Source organism: Apis dorsata, unplaced genomic scaffold, assembly GCF_000469605.1.
Source record: "Apis dorsata unplaced genomic scaffold, Apis dorsata 1.3 scaffold_92, whole genome shotgun sequence".
Lineage (NCBI taxonomy): Eukaryota > Metazoa > Arthropoda > Insecta > Hymenoptera > Apidae > Apis > Apis dorsata.
Window position 1 is genome coordinate 947906 of NW_006263390.1, and position 6768 is coordinate 954673.

The 6768-nt window shown below is 33.8% G+C and overlaps 1 protein-coding gene and 1 long non-coding RNA gene across 3 annotated transcripts in view; both read right to left on the minus strand.

The window, feature by feature from the left end:
* LOC102678239 (E3 ubiquitin-protein ligase MYLIP) overlaps window positions 1-6768 on the minus strand; it is a 57046-nt gene that overhangs the window by 14644 nt on the left and 35634 nt on the right. The window lies entirely within an intron of this gene.
* LOC116185068 lies at window positions 2682-4893 on the minus strand. The gene is made up of 3 exons (XR_004149810.1): window positions 3865-4893; window positions 3338-3687; window positions 2682-3139 (listed from the first exon to the last, which is right to left on the minus strand). It is a non-coding gene; the product is annotated as an uncharacterized LOC116185068 (long non-coding RNA).

Sequence of the window (6768 nt, forward strand, 5' to 3'; positions counted from 1 at the left end):
ATTCACTCAATTGTTCGCTCGATGATACGTACGAACGTTAAATGATCGAATGAAAAGCAAAGGCGTTATATGGAATTAACGATTGAACGAAATGTGAAATTACAACGGTCGAATCGCAGCAGGAATCTTTTGTGATTTTGCGTGAAAACAAGATCAATTGCGAGCGGTTCTAGCGGTTCAATGAAAAACAACCAAGCTTTTGGCTCGCGATGAAAGAGATCAAGTGTGGGCGGAATTGAAAGAGAATGGATAAAACGTAACTACGGGATATTATTACACGCCCGTGTAAAATTAACACGTACATGGGGGGAAATAGGTGCACATTGGCAACCGCACGAATGTGGTTTCAAGCCGGTTGCTTCGTGTTAACGCGGAGACGGCGTGGCGTGTTGAGCAGCCTCGAATTTCGTTCAAACTTTGCACTAAAAATCGGATTGCGTGTTAGAAAAAAAAAGATTTTCAGAGATCGTGTTTATCAATAGCTAGACTCGAGGTCAGACTCGTTGAAAGTGCGTGAAATAACGTGGTGTGAAAATAGTTCCTCGAAAATGAAGTAATTTGTATTCGCGACGCGAGAATTAATATCGCGGCTTGGCTCGAATGAAATAACGTCGTTAATCCGACATGGCGCCAACGACAAACGAGAGTCGTATCGCTTTGTCCAGAAATTTCTTCGCTTCTCGTCGAGAGGGCGTATGTGCGCCACCGAAAAACGAGCATCGTGCCATGCACAGACTTTATTTCGAAGGAAATCACGAGATATTTTTCCACCGATATTTCCATTTGTAGAAAAAAAATTTTGAATAGTTTTGAAAATAACTTAAGATGATTTATATTTAATAAATCGAAACAAACTTTCAAAAGCAAAAACATCGATGGAAATTGTAATAAGCAGATTTTTCATTTCGATTAGAGAGATGCGTGCAATTCTCTTATTTGTCTTTCTTCTCGTGAACTTTCTTTCAACATCGGGGATTATTTTTCTTGCTAAGTATATCAATATATAGGGTGTTTCAAAAATGTATGTAAATGGAATATCCATAAACTAGAGATTCCTAAGATAATTTCAAGCAATCTTTTTCTTTATGAAAACTTTCGTTATGGCTTTGTTAATGAATTATTAAGAAAAAAACATTGGCCAATCAAGGAGCATATAGCCTCGCCAAGCCGTTATAGTAGCATTGACATGTTGCCAACTGTATGAACAAGTCCAAGCATATCAAAAATAATAAATATTTTTTTATTGAAAAAATTATATCGAATTATATCACGAACAATAAATAAATAAATAAATATAATGTTCAACACATTTTTGAGATATATTTCTTAGACTTGTTTGTATTCGATGGCACATAATTAATGTTACGGCATGACTAAGCTGTTTCATGATTGGCCAATGTTTTTTGTTATAATAATTATAATAATAGTTATAATAATTATATAATAGTTATAATAATTATATAATAGTTATAATAGTTATAATAGTTATAATAATAATATAATATAATAGTTATAATAATTCGTTAACAAAGCCATAACGAAAATTTTCGCAAAGAAAAATGTTGCTTAAAATTATCTTAGGAATTTTTAGTTTACGGATTTCCAACATTTTTGAGACACCCTGTATATATGCAGTTTCATTTAAAATGGATCAATTTTCAACAACATGGAAGAGACATGCGATCAAAACATTGTCGTTATACCACGAATAACCATATGAATAATAAAGGACAACTTTACGACTGTTTGCAAAGCTGCTTCTGAAACGACGAACGGAATTTCAAAAGCTACAACTCTTCGAACTGAAGATTCAGATCGATGATTTTGCGTTACACATGAACACTCGTTGTCTCGAAATCGGAAAAAAACGTGGTTCCTTTTATTCTAGATAGGTTCGTACAGTTTCCTTTGATCGTTATATCACGAGTTGAACGCGAATGAAACACAATGGAAAATTACATAGGACCAATATCGACGAGAGAATTACTTTGTTCGTTACGCAATTTAGACGAAACTCGTTTACACTTCGTGGATCGTGATATGAGTAAATAAAGTATTGATTCAATCGAAAAATTGTTGGTTTGAAAACGCGATATCTTTTTTTTAAAACTCGATTTAATGAATTTTTTTTTTCTTTTGAAAAATTAGATTAGATTAATTTAGACTATTAGATTAAATTAGATTAGAAAAATAAAACGATTTTTTAATCTCCTTTAATGAAAATTTAAAGATCTACATTTTGTAGATTTATATGTATATATGTTAAAAATTTCGCCAAAATCGATTAACATTGCTATAAATTACGAATACAATTTTGATCTAAAATCTTAAGTTTGTTCGATGTTTGTTACTTTCTGCATCAATCGATAAAAATATAATTTTTAAATTTTCATCAAAGAGAATTAAGATTGAAAAAAAATTGATCTAGTAAATTAATTTGTTTAATTTCTGAAAAAAACTCGAGTCATATTAAACATAATTTTAAAAAAATTTTCTCTGATGAATGAAAGTACCTGAATTTGATCGAAAATGATGCTTTCGTCTCGTTATCTTCACAAAAAACGAATATAAATATATTTTTTCCCACTGTATCAATCGTTCTTTTTACCTTTTTTTTTTTCATTTATTTAGCTTCACTCGTCATTTGCATCGATGATTTATGCACCAACCTCGCATGCTGCTTTTTTTTTTTCACTCTAAGCTCCTCCTCATTTGCATGCCTTCTCATCCGCTGTTCGTTAACCCCGATCGCATCCAAGATGAGAACTCGAAAAAAGGATTCCCACGAGGCCAAATTGACATCGACGATATCGACTATCGACGACTCGTCGAGACGATCCAATCGTTATTTTCTACGTGTCTTCGTTGGCAAAGCTTCGTTCCACAGAATATATTCCATATTCGTGTTCCTCGTGTGTATAGCGTTCCATGTTTTTTTCAAACGTCGCGACATGCTACAGCCGTAAGAGCAACGTGGATCGAAAATATGTCCCAATTTAACGAATTTCCTCGCGTAGGCGAAACGATATCGATATTCAAGCTCGCGATAGAGTATGGACTGGTCGATCAAGTTGAATTTCGACGAATAAATCGTTGCACTAGTTGAACGGTGTTCTTTGTCGCGCATCGACTGGCTAACCTATAAATTGAATTGTACGATCTTCGATCCACCGGAAAATTTATGTCGCATACATTTCCTCAGCGCGTTCATTCATTCTCGTTTTTTTTTTTCAAATAGATTTTTACATTAAATTTTTTTTTTCTAAACTAAACTATGGTTTATGAATTATCCTAATTTATTGCCAGAAAAGAAAAAAATATAACAGCTTAACCTCACCTTTAATTTTTTTTTTTCAATTTCCTTTTTTTTCTACGTATTATTTTCATACGTATATATTTCTTCTCGTATAATTAATTTCTCGTACAACTTTTCTCATCTTTCTAAAGAAAAAAAAAAATTCGACTCCTTAAATAGAAGAAGGATCCTCGACAATTTCTTTCTCATCTATCTTCGACTATTCTCCTTCTTCTAATCTAAGAGAAGAAAAAGTGTAATGGCTTAACACTTAACCTCACTTTTAATATTTTTCTTTCAATTCCTCTTTTTTCCATATATTTTTATACATATATATCTCTTCTCGTATAATTAATTTCTCGTTAACTTTCGTTACAATTTTTCTTATCTTTCTAAAAAAAAAAAAATCTTCAAATAGAACAAGGATCCTTTACCTTCGATTATTGTTTCTTCGCGAGTTTTCAAGTATTGTCACGTTATAGTCGATGGTTTAACGATTGACGGCGTTATCAAGGTTCTTGAAGAACGGTAACACAGGTTGTCAAGGCCCTGACCACTTCGGCACGTACCTATTTCGACTCTCGGCCTCTTCTATCCTATTCTCCTCTTGTTTTCCACTCTTTGTTTTTTCTCTCTTTCCTTCTTCTGTTTCTTCGCTTCAAAAACCTCCTCCTACGGCGACAACTCGAAAGGGTCGTTAGACGGTACAAGAACGAGAAGGTAAAAATCCTCCTACGTCTCCATCCAGAGAACAATACCACTTAGCCCGCCATTTTCAACGCGATCGCCTCGTCTTTACCCTCTCTCTCACTCTTCTTATATTTCTACAATTGTCCTTGCAACTGTTTCCTCGTCGATCCGCCATGCATACATCAGCGACACCACGATACCAACTTTGGAATTAGATGCGCACGATTGTTTCGAATTTAGACAGATGAGAAATTGTTCGAGAGATTGTCGAAGAGAGATTGATCGGTGTGATTATTGGTTCAGTTGTTTCACAAAAGTTTATGCAAAAGTTTAATAAAAACTGGAAATGATAAATAGTTCGATTGTTTAAACAAACGTGATGTGTATTTTTCTTAAATGATTGCTCGATTGCTACACTGGTGAAAAAAGATAAACACGTTTGATGAGAAAGTCATGTTGGATTACACGTATAATTGAGATTTTTAGAATTACACGTAAAGCTATTATTTGTCCTTAAGTTTCGGAAAAATAAGAAAAAGATTCCGTTTCTAAAATACACGTTATCCGTCGAAATTGATTCGGTCGAATTGAAATGTTGAAATCGTTGCTTTCTCTCTAGTTATCAACGTCTACGTGTCTTTCGTGAAATCCTGAATATCGAATTTCACCGTTTACCGAGTCGAAGAAACGCGAGGAATTTCCAAAAGGAATTCTTTTTCCCAAAGTATTTCCCTCTCAGTTTTTTGAATCCGTCGCTTTGTAACCTGATCACGAACCGTTGGACAGATTTGTCACGCTTGTTCTTCGCATTAAAACGTTTTAAAATTTGATCCAGAATATGATAACATTTTTCATTCTTTTTTCTTTCGTAACCAACTGATCCAATGTTGGGCATTAATTCATCGAAAAAGCAACTAATTGAAAATTTCGTATAAAGTAATTACTTAACGAAACGAATAGCTATTAAATTTAACCATGATCTATATTTATATATATTTCTATTAAAATAGAAATAAATCACGAGATAATTTTGTAATAGTGCCGATAAAATTAACAATTGTCAATTATTTTTACCACCACTGTCATTATCAATAATTACACTGACTGCGCGACATTCATTACCGATAACACGAACATACATATTATAATACGATAGTGAACGTTTCTCTTAATGCTCTCGAGGATCGAAGAAACACGATTCCATAATTGCATTTCCGATCGTTGATTTAATTCATTCTCCCGATTTCGTTAATTGCATCCCGGTAACCGCGAATGAATACGCGGCGTGAAAATCGAAAACCAACTCCCGATTTACTCGAGATTTTTATTAAGAGTATTAATATTTGCAAAGTATTAAACGTATTTTCATCGCGTCGAGTGAAATCACTTTTTATACACGCGAACGTCTCACCTGATTTTGCCATTTGAAGAGAAAAATGTTTCGGACGAGGGATTAAATTAAACTTTTGTTCGAAAATGTGACATCGTTAATCGCGAAATTTCATCGTGCCTACTTCGTGTGCGTACTCGAGCATACTCTCCTCTTTCATTTTCGCAAATTAAATATTAACTCGTCGCTCGAATCTCCTTTTTTTTTTTTTTTTTTTTTTTTTTTTTTTTTTTTTTTTTCTCTCTCCTTCTCCTGGACACGAAAACTAGCGTTTATTTGATCTCCACTATTTTTCCCCTTGATAGCAAATACCGATTGCCACGCACGAGAGCTCGTTCGTGGTAAATAATGGGAACATTAATCGATAGAACTCGGTTAATTAGTGCGCGAGTGCATTTTCGAAACGGTTAATTAGATTTCTACATCATCTTTCGCGCTGTTAATTTACTCTCGAAATTACCCTTTATTTCTGTTGCTTATTACCATAAAAAAGCTCGGGAAAAAATTTTTTTCTCGTTCACGCGTAAAATGAATTTTCATTACCATACGTAGGTAACATCAACATTTTCGATCTTTCGATCCGCTCTTAATTTTCTCGGAACAATTTTTCGATTCGAAAAACCTACTTTAAAAATCGAATCGACAAAGTGGATATTGGAAAGAAAAAATGAAATCAAACAATTCACGGCCTCTTTGGATCTGAATCTCATTTGAATATCGGATGCGACAAGAATACGTTCATGAATAATCATTAAGAAAAAAAAAAATTCTAACAAATCCAAGATAATTGTTGGAATTCAATATCTTTTATACCTTTTCCATCTTTCACCTTATTTTATGCATCGAATCGACAATTTTTTCTCTTTAGTAAAAATTTCCTCAAGTGCGATCAGGAAGTTTCAATATAAATCGATCTCGAATCTGGCCCGTGTGAATGTGTGGAAAAAAAAATATACGTAAAGGTGAGAGAAGAAAAAAGAAAAAAAGGTAGAAGAAATTCTTACTACGCGCGAAAAAAAAAAGCAATGGTGATGGTAGCAGTTTAAATGGAAAAAAATTCTGAATAATTTAATTCATGGGATAAAGCAGCCTTGTAAGTATGAGAGAGGATTAAAAAAAAAAAAAACTAGAGAGAAATCTATATATATATATATATATATTCGATAAGTACATTCACGATTCCACAGAACCGCTTTCGATCTCTCAACGGTATAAATTGATCTCCCCATTTTCATATCACGACTTTCGTTAAACGAATCCTTTCAGGCTTGGCAAGGATATGCTTTTATCAGAGTTCCTTGAAAGCAGAACCGTCGCTGGTTGCAAAAGAATACAGAGAGAGAGAGAGAGAGAGAGAGAGAGAGAGAGAGAGAGAGAGAGAGAGAGAGAGAGA